The sequence below is a fragment of the Chelonoidis abingdonii genome, chromosome 6 (assembly GCF_003597395.2).
Source record: "Chelonoidis abingdonii isolate Lonesome George chromosome 6, CheloAbing_2.0, whole genome shotgun sequence".
Taxonomy (NCBI): Eukaryota; Metazoa; Chordata; order Testudines; family Testudinidae; genus Chelonoidis; species Chelonoidis abingdonii.
The window spans coordinates 6,024,578-6,037,470 of NC_133774.1; the positions used below are offsets into that span (position 1 = coordinate 6,024,578).

Sequence of the window (12,893 nt, forward strand, 5' to 3'; positions counted from 1 at the left end):
TTGGAGGTGATGGGTAAGATCCTGGTGTTTATGGTACATTTGCTCAGCATTTTGTTTTGTCCATTCAAATTAAGACAAGCAGAGAATTTTTTTCTTTCAAATCTAGTTTGTTCTTTTAAAATTCACACAGGACTCATGGTGGCTCAGCAGCTGATGAAAGAGGGCTATGAAAATGCCCCGCTGTTACTCTTATTATTCTGATGATTAATAAATAATAAACACATTAGAATAGTCTTTTATCTGAGACTGCCAGGACCATTCATTTGCAATGTTTATAAGCAGGCGGCCCTCCTGGAAATTCTCTCCCTGGGAGGCCTATTTCCAAACTATTTGCTGAGCAGGTAAGCCTAGGAGTTAACAGGAATTGTTAACAGGAATTGGTGTCATAGCTCCTGTTTATCATATTGCGAATGTTTCTGTTGAATCCAGATTCATCTCTTACTGGGAAGGAAATGAACACATCCTATATTACCTGGACTCAGGACACCTGGGCTGGGTTTTTTTACAATATCTGACACTGGCCTGCTGTTTGGCCTTGGGTGAGTTGCTTCACCTCACTTTCCTCACCTGTGAACGGGGGATTATGATACTTGCCTCCTCTGTAAAGTGCTTTGTGATATATATAAAGTGCTAAACAAGAGCATGGCCTCGTTACTTCTTACTAGGGCAGGGAAGATAACGGGATAATAGAACTTTTAACCTTCTAGGTACGGTCTTGAACCCAGCCCAAGTGAGCAAAACTTGCAACTGGCCACTGGCTGTTCGGAGATTGGGTCGGCTCGGTCCCGTTGCTACTACTGCAGTGCTTTCATCATCAAACCCACCATCAGCACTGACCCCACTGGAAATCTCAGCAGTGGCAGAAAGGCTGAAATAGGCCATCTTGCCCTCTAGACACTGGAGTGCTGCCCTAGCTGCTCAGTGCCGGTTTGATTTGGGTCTTTTTCTTATAAAGGCTCCTATTACCCCTCAGCCCCGTCCCGATTTTTCACACTTGCTGTCTGGTCACCCTACAAGAAAGCGAGGAGAGATTCTGAAGTGGTTGTCTTCTGGCCTCTGCTCGTCCCTTATCGTGTAGCCTTCAGAAAGGCTTCTCCCCTTCAGAGCAAGCAGCTGTTCCTTTATCAGGGTTTCACATTAGACTTATTCATCCTAAATTATCCTATCTCAAGGACTGGCTGGCTGAGTTAGTTCAGCCTGACGCTATCTTCTTACATCACTCGCCAAGTGCTGCTCCTTCCTCCGCCAGGCTCCGTGCCCATGACAGACTCCTTGCATAGCAACACAATTGGAAACACTGCACCCACCCAGGCTGTCCTCCGCTATACCATGGCTACTCCTAGCGCTATCCCTGTCTGCATCTCGGCTCATTACGCTGGTGTATATCATAACAAAGTCACTCTGGATTTACACGAGTATAAATAAGCAGAATTTGGCCCCTCCTATCTCTTTAAATCCATCTTCTGTCACCTTCCATTGCTAATCAGCCACTATTTTGTCTTTTCCAGCCCTTGCCCTTCACCCATTCAATTTACAGCATAAGCTCCCTGGGGCTGGAAGCTAGTCTCAACAAATGGGCCCATTCCAGCCCTAGTGAAAATCCATCGGCATCAGTGGAACTATGCCAGGGATGAACTTGACCCATTGGTGTTTCCTCTGGGTTCTCAAGCTGGGGGTCATGACTGTGCTAGAAGGTCCCAGTTACTTTCCTGGCTAGAAAGTCTGAAAACTTTTTTCTGTTGTAAGATGTGGTTGCTGTATGGCAAAGATTGAGGACTGCTGTTGTGAAGCCCATGGAATAACACCAGCCATAAAGCTCTACAGTGACAAACACTTGTTGTTCCAAAAATTAAATCAAAATGAACCATCAAGAGACATGCACTAGCTTCCCCAGTGAGCTCACATCATCCTATTGCTCATGCTCCCTCTTCCCTGTCTCCTTTCCTCTGTTGTTGCTGTTGTCCTGGATTGCAAGGTATTCTGGCCAGGAAGGCGGTCTCTGTTGGTTCTCTGATGCAGTGGTTCTCAACCAGGGGTATATCAACTCATCTAGATATTTGCCTAGTTTTACAACAGGCTACATAAAAAGCACTGGCAAAGTCAGTGCAAACTAAAATTTCATAATGTGTCGGGGTGTGCATACACCGCACTGGAGAAGAAAGGGTTAACCCCACACTCCGAGAGCTGCCATATTGACTCTAGCCATTAGGCTGTGCTACCCTATGTCTGAGGGCCACCATATTGACTCTGCGGTCACCCCGAGGGTTACCAGGGGGATTAATCCCAGTGATATCACCACCCTGCCCTGCCCCAAATGGAGACGGAGTGTGCATAGACCCTGATACATACAATGACTTGTTCACAGTGCTCTGTATACTGTACACTGAAATTTAAGTACAATGGTTATATTCCAATTGATTTATTTTATAAATGATATGGTAGAAACGAGAAAGCCAGCAATTTTTCAGTAACAGCGGGCTGTGCCACTTTTGTATTTTTATGTCTGATTTTGTAAGCAAGTAATTATTAAGTGAGCTGAAACTTGGGGGTGCACAAGACAAATCAGACTCCTGAAAGGGGTACAGTCATCTGGACAGGTTGCGAGCCACTGCTCTAATGTGCCATGAACCTCCGTGATGTTACAGAAACCCGGGAGAAAGATAATAAACTGTGGAACTCTCTGCTGCATAGTGAGGCAACTGGCTAAGTCGTGGTGAGAGGAAGATTCAGTGCATGTTTATTATTAACCTTTATTCGGGGCATAAACTAATCAGTGGCTGGGATAAGGGTGACATTCTCCTCCTTGATTTAGTAAAGCACAGTGGCCTGATGGGGGTTTGTTCATTCAGCGAAGAATGTAAAGGGGCACACACCGTTGTGCCTAGGCACCCCTCGGGTGTGAATTACTGCTGATCTGGGCTCTGAAGATGCCACATGGATTGGATTCCTGCTCCTGGTTCTCAGGTCCCTAGCATGCTATAGTAGGGAACTATTCTATGAGCATTCTCAAAGATTTCTGGATGTTGGTGGCACAGGCAGGTCAGACATATTCTGAGTCAACAGTCCCGTCTAGGACATTTCATTCCAGTTCCTTCTAACCTTGCTGAGCTAGGCATCTGCAGCCCTGGTCTGGCCTCTGCCACCTGTACAGATTTCAGCTTCACTTTGGATGCTGTTTCCATATCTTTTGACCAGTGCTTAATTAGTAATGAAAGAGGTGCTGGGGCTCAAGCAATTTGTTTACTTTCATAATTGATGCGGTGAGCCCAGAGGTGTGGTAGCTATGAACTGCCAAATCCAGAGGTGCCAGGGCTCAGCCCTGGCAAGCCCTGGCACAAATTAAACCCTGATTTTGACTGATTTGCCCTCTTCCTCTTTCGCTCCCAGGATCCCCAAAAATGGTACTAATTTTTGGTAACAATATTCTTGAGGCATATTCTTCTCATGCCAAATCACTGGAAATCTGAACTGTATACAGAAGTCAGGCTCCATATTCACGTAGAGAACTAGCATGTAATAACAAGCATTTATTGAAACAGTTGTCCAGCCAAACAGAGCTAACTAGAGCTTTCCAAGTGTCCTCTTCCCATGTGCTCTGGGCTGCCTCTGCTTTATTTGTTCCGAAGTCCTAGCTTGGCCCACAGAGGGGAACTTCCCAAGAGCTTATCAGTTGCTGCAGTCAGAGAGGGAGAAGAAGTGAAACGTAGATACTGCTCCCAGCAGGGGAAGCTGCCCTCTCAGGGCAGTCCTTGCTGCCCTGCTCAGCACAAACAAATTAATAATAATGGCACTGAACTCTTTACAAACAGGGGTTGATTAAGCCTCACAACAGCTGCTGGGACGTAGGTTGGTATTTTGGTCCCTGTTTTACCCAAGGGGAAGATGGAAGTGCAGGGAGGTAAAGCAGTAACTTTCAAATCTGGATGCCTGAAGTCAGGCTCCTAAAACCCTCATTGGTCTGATGAGGAGAGGTGCTGAACACTCACAGTTTCCAGGGGGAGTTGCTAAGAGCTGCCAGTGCTCAGTACCACTGAAAATTAGATCTCTAATTTAGAGTTTCAGGCCAGAAGGGATCATCTTGGCTGATTGCCTGTATACCACAGGCCACCAACACCACCCAGCACCTGCCCACTACTTAGGGTGACCAGATGTCCTGATTTTATAGGGACAGTCCTGATATTTGGGGCTTTTTCCTATATAGGATCCTATTACCCCCCACCCCTTGTCCTGATTTTTCACACTTGCTATCTGGTCACCCTACCACTACTAGAGTTTCAGGTGCCTAAAGTTCAACTGGCAAATTCTCTGTGACTTGCACATGGCCTCAGAGGAGGTCAACGTCAGGACTAGAACTCAGGCTGAAAATCCTCAGCCCTAGTCCCAAACGCAGTGCCCTAGACCACAGCACCTCACTGAGCTGTGTGATCGGACCAAAGAGCCTACAGGCTCCCGCTGTGGGCTGTGTTTACAGAGGGGCATGCGCCGCACAGCGGTGCTGAGGGCGAGATTATTGGTACAGGCTGCTGTGTAGAGATGGTGGGCATCTCCTGGACAAAGGGCAGCTCAGTCCCTGATTGCACCAGGGCCTTCTGACTCATTCTCATTATAGACTTGGGCCTGCTCCTGCTCCTGTCAAGTCACTGGGAGGTTAGACACTGTATGATAACATCAGCACAATTTTGTGGGGTGGGGGAGAGAAGGTTATTTCAATCTGAAGTCAAGATACTAATTTGTATCCATCCTTTTCCTGGAGGGAGGTGCCCATGGTATAAGCAACAAGACTGAGATTCTTGGACCATGAGCGTGAATCGCAGTAAGACTGGCTCAACCTCCTCATCCAGCTAAGTTGAAGAAGCTGAGCTACAGGGGATTCTACAGGGGAGATCTTCAGAACTGAGCTTCTGTACATTCTGCAAAAGATAGATGCATCGTCACGCAAACTCCTGTTCTGCCTTCCTGCATGACCTTGGGTAAGGCACTGATCCTCTCTGCCTAGTTTCTCCATCTTCAAAACAGGAACAAAATAATTCCCCTCCCTCAAAGGGGATTGGTGAGGATTCATTATGGATGGGTACAATGCATTTGGAAGATGAAAAGTGCTAAGTATAAGATAACTGTATTATTTATCACGGTAAGGGTCCGTGGTTGTCCCTCCCCATTAGTCTGGGTGGGGGGGGGGCCAGGCCTTCTCACTACCGCATGGCTATCCAACAAAGCTTCAGGGGAAATTAGTGCTTTCAGGGCTCTGACCCCATGGGCGAGGCAGAGCGACAAGCAGTTGATGAGGCTCTGGCCCTCAAGCACGGCAGAGCAACAAACAGTTTGAGGAGTTCAGGCCCTCAGGAAAGGGCTGAGCAACAGGCAGTTTTCTCCTGGCCCAGGCAGACAGCAGACAAATGCAGGTCTCTCAGCCTAATATGGGAATGCTGCCACCCCAGGGGTGGGGCAGGTGCAGGGGTAGGGGGTCCCAGGCCCACCCTACTCCACCAGGTCCCAGCCCAGGGCCCTGATAGCGGCGGAAGGCTCCACCACGGGGTCAGCAGGGATCGCACTGAAACACACTGACCAGTATTCTGGCCACACAACTGGACTATTGCTGATGTCCCTGAGTTACTTCCTACGACCCTGTTGCAGTATGCCTCTGTCTTGTGGGTGTCTTCCGTCTCCCCAGGGCACATGGCCAGCAGCAGTCCCAGTAGCTCCTCTGTGCTCCTGTCAGTTGTCTAACCCAGCAGTCCTTCTGGGTCCTCGGCACTGCAGGGCTCAACCCTCAGATGTGGGGGCTCAGCAGCAGGCAGGACACCTCTGTCTCCTTCACAAATTCCCCCCCAACTGAACTGCAGGGCTTGCCTTTTAAGCTTCCTTTCCTGCCCCTCTGCATCTGAAGGGATCGGTTTGGCTGGCCCAGCTCCACCCATCAGGTGCTTTCTCCCCCCACACTGCAATCAGTTTTGGTGGGAGGCCTTGCTACAGTCATCCTCTCATGGCACTTTTAGTAGAAGCAGGGGGTTACCCTTATGCTTTTGCCCAAATTTCTCCATCTATCCCTTGACTTTCTTCTCTTGTTTGCTGCCACCCTGCCCCCAGAAGTGGCTGCATTGCAGAGGTGCTGCCTATATATCCTTAGCAAAGGGCTCTGGGATCCTTTGGGAATGAAAGTGATGTCAGGTTTCTATAGTGATGTAAATATTCTAGCACATTTGTGCTGTTGGAGTTGGTTTTCAGGCTGCGGGTGGCAGAAAGTCAAGATTCTCTCTTCCTCACGGCTGCCAAGAGCACAGTTAATATTTGGAAGAAGAAGGCACTGGGGCTGGGATGGCTTGTTGCACAACAAACATACACAGCACAGTTTCTCTACTGTTTTCATTATGTTTCAGCAAACAGCAGCAAAGCAGAGAGCAACGAGCCAGCAATAAAGGCCTTCACCGTAGCAAGCAAAATACGGTTCAGGTTTTGCCTGCAGAGAAGGGAGTGAGTCAGAGAGCAAGTGTACCCAGATTGCTGGCCAATTTGGCAGCAGCCGATTTAATGCATGAATAAATAAACACAGGATTTGCATTTTCTTGATTCTTTCCAAGAAAATCTAAATTGTAGAAGTTGCACGTACCAATAAAAAGCCTGTTTTGGGGGGAAACAGAATGAGATTCTGATCTGCAGAGAATGTGGAGTTTTATTTGAGTGGAATCCTCACCCAAACAGGTCAGAGGATCCTTTTAAAGGGATACCAGGCACTTAGAAACCAAACAATTTCAAGAAATGGGTTAAAAGTAGGTTCAGGTCCTATCCCTCCCTCTGAGTCTCCGATCGTGTTTTGGGCAGCTTTATGGTGTCTTAAAAATGTTTTGCTCTTCCCTGTTGGTGGGTAAGACAAGAGACCCGCCCCCACCAAAACAAGAAAAACAAACTGACCATGCAGGTGAAAAGTCCTGTCACAAAGTAAACAAATCCAAAACATAAAGGAAAAACCTTGCTAGCAAATTCCCTGGAGCCATCTGTTAGCTCCCCTATCCCCACTTAATTCAGGTCAGATTGTTCTCTGTAATGTAATTTCAAGGTTGCTGACCCCAGACCTTCAAAATCCTGCCTCAACCCTCCTCCCATACAAATCATGAGACTGGCTTAAAATTCACGAGACTTTAAAAAAAGAATAGATTTGAGGATTCTCTGTATTTGCCTTCCGATTTTTAAGGCTGTAGGGGTCATGTTTTCAAACTTTACTCCCCAACCCTGAGGGCTAGAAACTTACTTCAAATTACAAAAGCAGAGAGTTTCATAATCACTGAACTCCAGGAAGTGGGGCTTTAAGGAAAACAAGAAATATGGTGAGACTTGTGCTAAGAGCGTGAGATTTGGTGAGCCAGAATTGCTATGGTTCAGTAGAGAAGATGAAGGCTTCTTATTGCTTTCTGGTGTGAAACAGAGAGGGAAGACAAGACACCATAGACCCTGACTCCATGTGTGTGTGGGTGCTCTGAGGCTGAAGCATCCAAGGGAAAAAATTAGTTGGTGCTCAGCACCCACCAGTGCCCTCCCTGTGCCTCCCACCTGCTGCAATGAGCTGTTCAGCGGCGTGCAGGAGGAAAGGCTTTAGGGGAAGGGGTGGAGTCAGGGTCGAATACCCCCCAGGAAATGACAAAGGCAGCCCCTGTGCAAGACACAATGGGCTAGGTTATCTGTTCTAGCCAAATGACGACCTGAGTCAGGAGGGCACGTGTTTAACGTTACACGAGTCACTCCATTGACTTCAGCAGGAACACTCCCATCTATCTCAGTACTTATCGAGTCCTGATTTCCTTAGCACCTCAGCCTCTCAATCTGTAATACACTTGTCTTCACAACACCCCTGGCAGTTAGAGCAGGACTATTATCCCCATTGTACAGATGGGGAACTGAGGCACAGAGAGGCTAAATGACTTGCCTAAGGTCACACACAAAGTCTGTGGCAGAGCAGGGATTTGAACCCAGGTCTCCTGAGTCTCAGTCTAGCAGTGTCCACTCTCTGTTACTTAAGGACCTTGCTGATATGCAACCAAAGGCACTTAAATGTTTTTGGTGATGGATTAGCTGGAACTGATTTTTAAAAATTAGTTTTTTACATATTTTTCCCCTCTGTGGTGTCACTATAAGGCAAAGTTATAGTTGTCTGGGTGCCTCAGTTGTGCATTTACATAAAATATAAAACATTTGGGGAATAATTACAGTATTCTTGTAATATCTTCTTTCCCTTAAAATACTGCTAAATACTCTCCACTTTAAGAGTATTGTGTTTAGGAATTATTATTAATCCCATTGTCCAGGTGTATACTCTATACCTGTACAAAGTGATTATTAATCATTCCCAGACAAAAAACTATCATCCTGAAGAATCCTAAAGCACTTTAGAAATCTTAGAGGAATGGTTTATTCCAGAATTAAATGCATCTTCTGGGCTGGGACCAACAGCAACACTACATGCCAGTATAGGACAGGAAGTGAGAAACCATGCCATAGCCTACTGAAACTGCAGGGAGGAATTAGGTAGGCAAAATGCAAATACCCGAGTTAGAATTTGGCCAGGACACCTGTTGGGAAAAGTGCCAGGGTCCCTTTAATGCCCATGAGTGGTCAGGTCCTTGGTTTTGTGTCTCATCCCAAATGGAGGAGTAATATTAGCACCTTACTCATGTTTCCACATGGGTTGCCAGGTCTTGGCACTTGCCTTTCGTGCCTTCTATTCCCGGCTGCATGCCACAGGTTGTGTGTAGGGTCCGGTTTGACGGAGAAGAAGTTTCTATTGTTGCACATACTGGGTGGAAATAGGGCATTGATCAATAAGACTTTGGGGTTGCAGTGCAAGCATCATGTGCCTGTGCCTTAACCTGCCCCCTGGACTGCCTATGCACATATTGAAGGAATCCCTTTTTCTAATCAATGGATGATGCTTGATTTTGGCTCTGAAATTGGGAGGAGGGAGGTGTTGGCATCTTCATGCCATGGGACTGTACTGTGTAGTCAATCTGATTGTTTTAAAGGGCAATACTAGATCCACCTCTCACCATCCATGAGCAACAGAAATATTTCCACGACCGTCGTGTTTGCAATCCAAGCACAGAAAGTGAAACTGACACGGGTGGGCACAAGGGACCGTGTGCAAGCATGTGTGCATTTTCACAGGTGGAACTTGGCAAGGGCGGGACGGTGCTTTGCATGTGATGGTTGATGGTGACATACTGTCTGGGACAACAGAGCAGCTGTTTCCATCTTGGGCTTCTTCCGTCTTAATCGTAAGAGCTAGTGACTTGGCGTATTAATGGACCACGTTGGCAGTTGCTGATGGCTGGGATGCCAGTAGCTACTCCATCCTGCCTTTCGCAGCATAGGAAGTGCAGGGTGAGAATTATAACCACAGCTTTGAAATGCAGAAGAGGAAAATCTGGGTATGCTGAGGTTTTTTATAAAGCCTGCAGTGAGCCTAAACTACAGAAGAGAAGATGTCACTGAGTTCACCCTCCACCCTTGAAAAGTCGCTCTGGTGTTTTCTGCTGAAATAATTGGTGCTCTGGCTGACAACTCCCCTCTGAACAAAACAGGTTCACAGGTCCAAGGCTGCAGGCGAGAGATTACCAAATGCTGGCTTCACGTGCTGAATTGCTCCTATCCAGCTCCTTGTTTGTAAAGGGCTTTGGGATGCCTGGGGCCAAATTCTGATATCAGTTACTCCAGTGTAACTGCACTGAAGCCTGAGGATTTTATCCCATTACTCTGAACTTACCCCACTGCTAGTAAGATGAGACTCCAGTCTGGATATGAAAGGCGATATAGGGAATCACATCCTATTCTATTTAGTTCACCTTTATTTACCTGGTTTGTATATCTGCTGGTTGAGAGCCAGGCCTTCACCACTGTAGAGAACAGAGCAGGTGAATTCCTAATGCACCCAACAGAGCTAGGGGTTTATGGACAATTTGCCAAAAGTCCAAGGGCTGCCCCTAATTTCCACAAAATGGAGCAGCAGCCACTCTCCCAGTTAGAGGTGACCTGCCAAGGGAAAAGAAGGGGGCTTGTCCACCTGCAAAAGACACACAAATAACTGCTAAGTCTTTTTTCTACATCATAAACATAAAAGATTGAGGGGAGGGAGAGACAAACCTCTTCTCTTCCCCTTTGCAGTCCTCTTTAATAGGAGGCTACAGATCCCAGCGTGCTGCATGGCTGAGAACCTGAATGAAAGGGAAAAAACGGTCATGGTGCAGCATAGTGACAGCAGGAATTCCTAGTCAAAGAGCATCAGCCAACCACATGAGAAACAGAAAGAAAGCAAAAAAGATCAAAGGGGGGGAATCCAGCTAGAGGCTGCAAAAAAGTCTCCTTCCCTTTATCAAACCTCCCAATTCCTTAGTCAAGAGAAATGGAACAAAATATTGTCTGTGCTTGGCAGCATTTAAGCAGGTGATGAAATAAGGGATACTTTTAAAAACAGCACAAACAAGTGAGCAAAGGCTGGAAGAAAATCAAAGCTCAGGAAAAGTGAGACATATTGGAGGGGGTGGGGGTAGAATGAAGCTGGGAGTCAGGATGCCTGGCTCTGCCACTGGCTAGACTCTTCGCTGCTCTTTGCCTCAGTCTCTTCACCTGTGAAGTGGGGATATTGACTTATGAAGGAGATTTGGGAAGTCAGTTCAATAAGTTGCTCTGAGATCCTCAACTGAAAAGCACAGCAGAGCTGCAAAGAGGCACCCTGGGCTAGTGGATAAGGCCTGCTCCTTGGACTCAGGACATCTGATGTGCGACTGGCCTGCAGCAAGACCTTGGGTGGATCACTTCCCATCTCTGTTTCCATGTCACATTGGACTTTCAGCTCTGTGGGGCAGAGGCTGTCTCTCACTCTACATTTACACCGTGCCTTGTGCAATAAAACCCTAATCTGGGTTGAGGTCTGTAAATGCTGCACTAAAGTGGAGATAATCACACTGACCGCCTGTGTAAAGTGCTTTGAGATCTGCTTATGAAGAGCACTATAGAAGCACTTTATTATTATTAACACATATAATTTATTCATGCAGGGCAGCACGTAAACAATGAGCAATCAAATGTGCGAGGCGGGTACTGGCATTCCTTTTTACCGGGCAGATTGCAGGAAGCTCATCATTTTCATCACGGTGCCTTGACTTTTATGCCCCTGATTTTTTACCCTTTGAAAGGTCATCTGGCTAAGCACATTATACCAGTTCTATCCAGGCAGCTCCAGGTTGCAGACTTGCCCAGAGGCAGGCCAGTCATAATCTAGAGCAGTCCAATTACATTGGGAGCCATTTTGGTCCTCTAACCAGTCCAGCCCGTCAAACTGGCAAAGGGGGCTTCTTCTGCTCTCTGGTTTGTAACTATGTGTGCAGCGCCTCCTGGAGACAGGGTGCACAATCTCATTCCACCTTGAAAAGCTAGTCCTGACCATACGAATTAGTGTAAACCAAGCACTAGGGCAGAAAGGAGCAGGCAGCTGCAGCCTGAGGCTGGGGGAAGATTCAGAATTCTCCCACTTTGAACAGCAAATGAGTCGACTGTGGGTCAGATTCTGATACCCTTACTCATGCTGTGGCGGGCTTTACTCAACAAATTGTCCCATTCAAGTCTCACTGCTACTCAATGAGGATATCAGAATCTGGCCTTGCATTAAAGATGTGTGATTGCAAAGAATCACCTTGTTAACCTTTCTTAAAACCCCTGTGCATAGCCATGTGGTAGTGGTGGACAGGACTTGGTTAGGTTAAGAGAGGGGAGAAGCAAAAAATGTTTTCACAGACCCTTCTGAAAGGGTTAGGACAGTTCTGTTTAAACCCGTGTCAATGAGAAGAGACTTGGGCCATTACATCTTTATACCTGTGTCTATGGCATAGGGAAATGTTGTCCAATGAATCTTGTTTTACGTGACCGGTGTCAAGCTTTCTGGAGGGGCTCAGGAATGTGAGTATAAACGTCAGGGCAGAACTGCCAAGAAGCGCTGCACACCACGCCAAACTAGTTGTGAGTTCTGAACTTAGATTTCATCAACCAAGTATCAAGTGTGAATTCCTCAGGCACTACAACAACCTTAACATGGAGTCTCAGACTCTCCCCTTGGGCTCTCCGATCTATCCTGCCACCCAGGCAAACTTGCCTTTGTGACAGATGGTCCCTGACACCAAAAATCACAACAATATTCAGGTTACTCCCAGCCTCAAAAGGACCAGTCTCTTACCCCAGGTCAATTTCACTTTAGATCCTACATAAGCAGGGCCGGCTCCAGGCCACAGCGCGCCAAGCATGTGCTTGGGGTGGCTTGCTGCGGGGGGCGCTCTGCCAGTTGCCGGGAGGGCAGCAGGCGGCTCCAGTGGACCTCCTGCAGGCGTGCCTGTGGAGGGTCCACTGGTCCCGCGGCTCCAGTGGAGCATAAGCAGGCACACCTGCGGGAGGTCCACCGGAGCCGCGGGACCATCGGACCCCCTGCAGGGAAGCCTGCGGGAGGTCCACCGGAGCCGCTGGACCGGCGAGCGGCAGAGCGCCCCCCGGGGCGTGCCGCTGTGCTTAGGGAGGCGAAATTGCTAGAGCTGGCCCTGTACACAAGACAACTCTTGTAGCCAATCTTATGATAAATTAACTAAAGATTTATTAACTAAGAAAAAGAAATGAGGGTTATTTACAAGGTTAAAGCCGGTAAACATACTGTGGCAAATTGCTGGTACTGTTCTCTGGGTCTCGCGCTTTCTCTTCTCTGGGGTAGGTTGGCAAATTGCCGGTACTGTTCTCTGGGTCTCGCGCTTTCTCTTCTCTGGGGTAGGTTCAGGGCGATATTGCTTGCCTCTGAACCAGTTCTTAATCACTCCCCTAGTGTCCTTGGAGGAGGGGAGTGGAGAGGGAGGGACCTGGGCCCGCCCTCT

General features: G+C 47.5%; 1 long non-coding RNA gene across 1 annotated transcript in view; it reads left to right on the top strand.

Annotated features, from left to right (window-relative positions):
- The first annotated feature begins 257 nt into the window (after positions 1 to 257).
- The window catches only part of LOC116824503 (uncharacterized), a 21,630-nt gene continuing 8,994 nt past the window's right edge, over positions 258 to 12,893 (top strand). The window contains exons 1-3 of the long non-coding RNA XR_004373638.2: positions 258 to 341; positions 430 to 539; positions 4,754 to 4,970. This is a non-coding gene — a long non-coding RNA (uncharacterized LOC116824503). The remainder of the gene's footprint in view (positions 342 to 429; positions 540 to 4,753; positions 4,971 to 12,893) is intronic.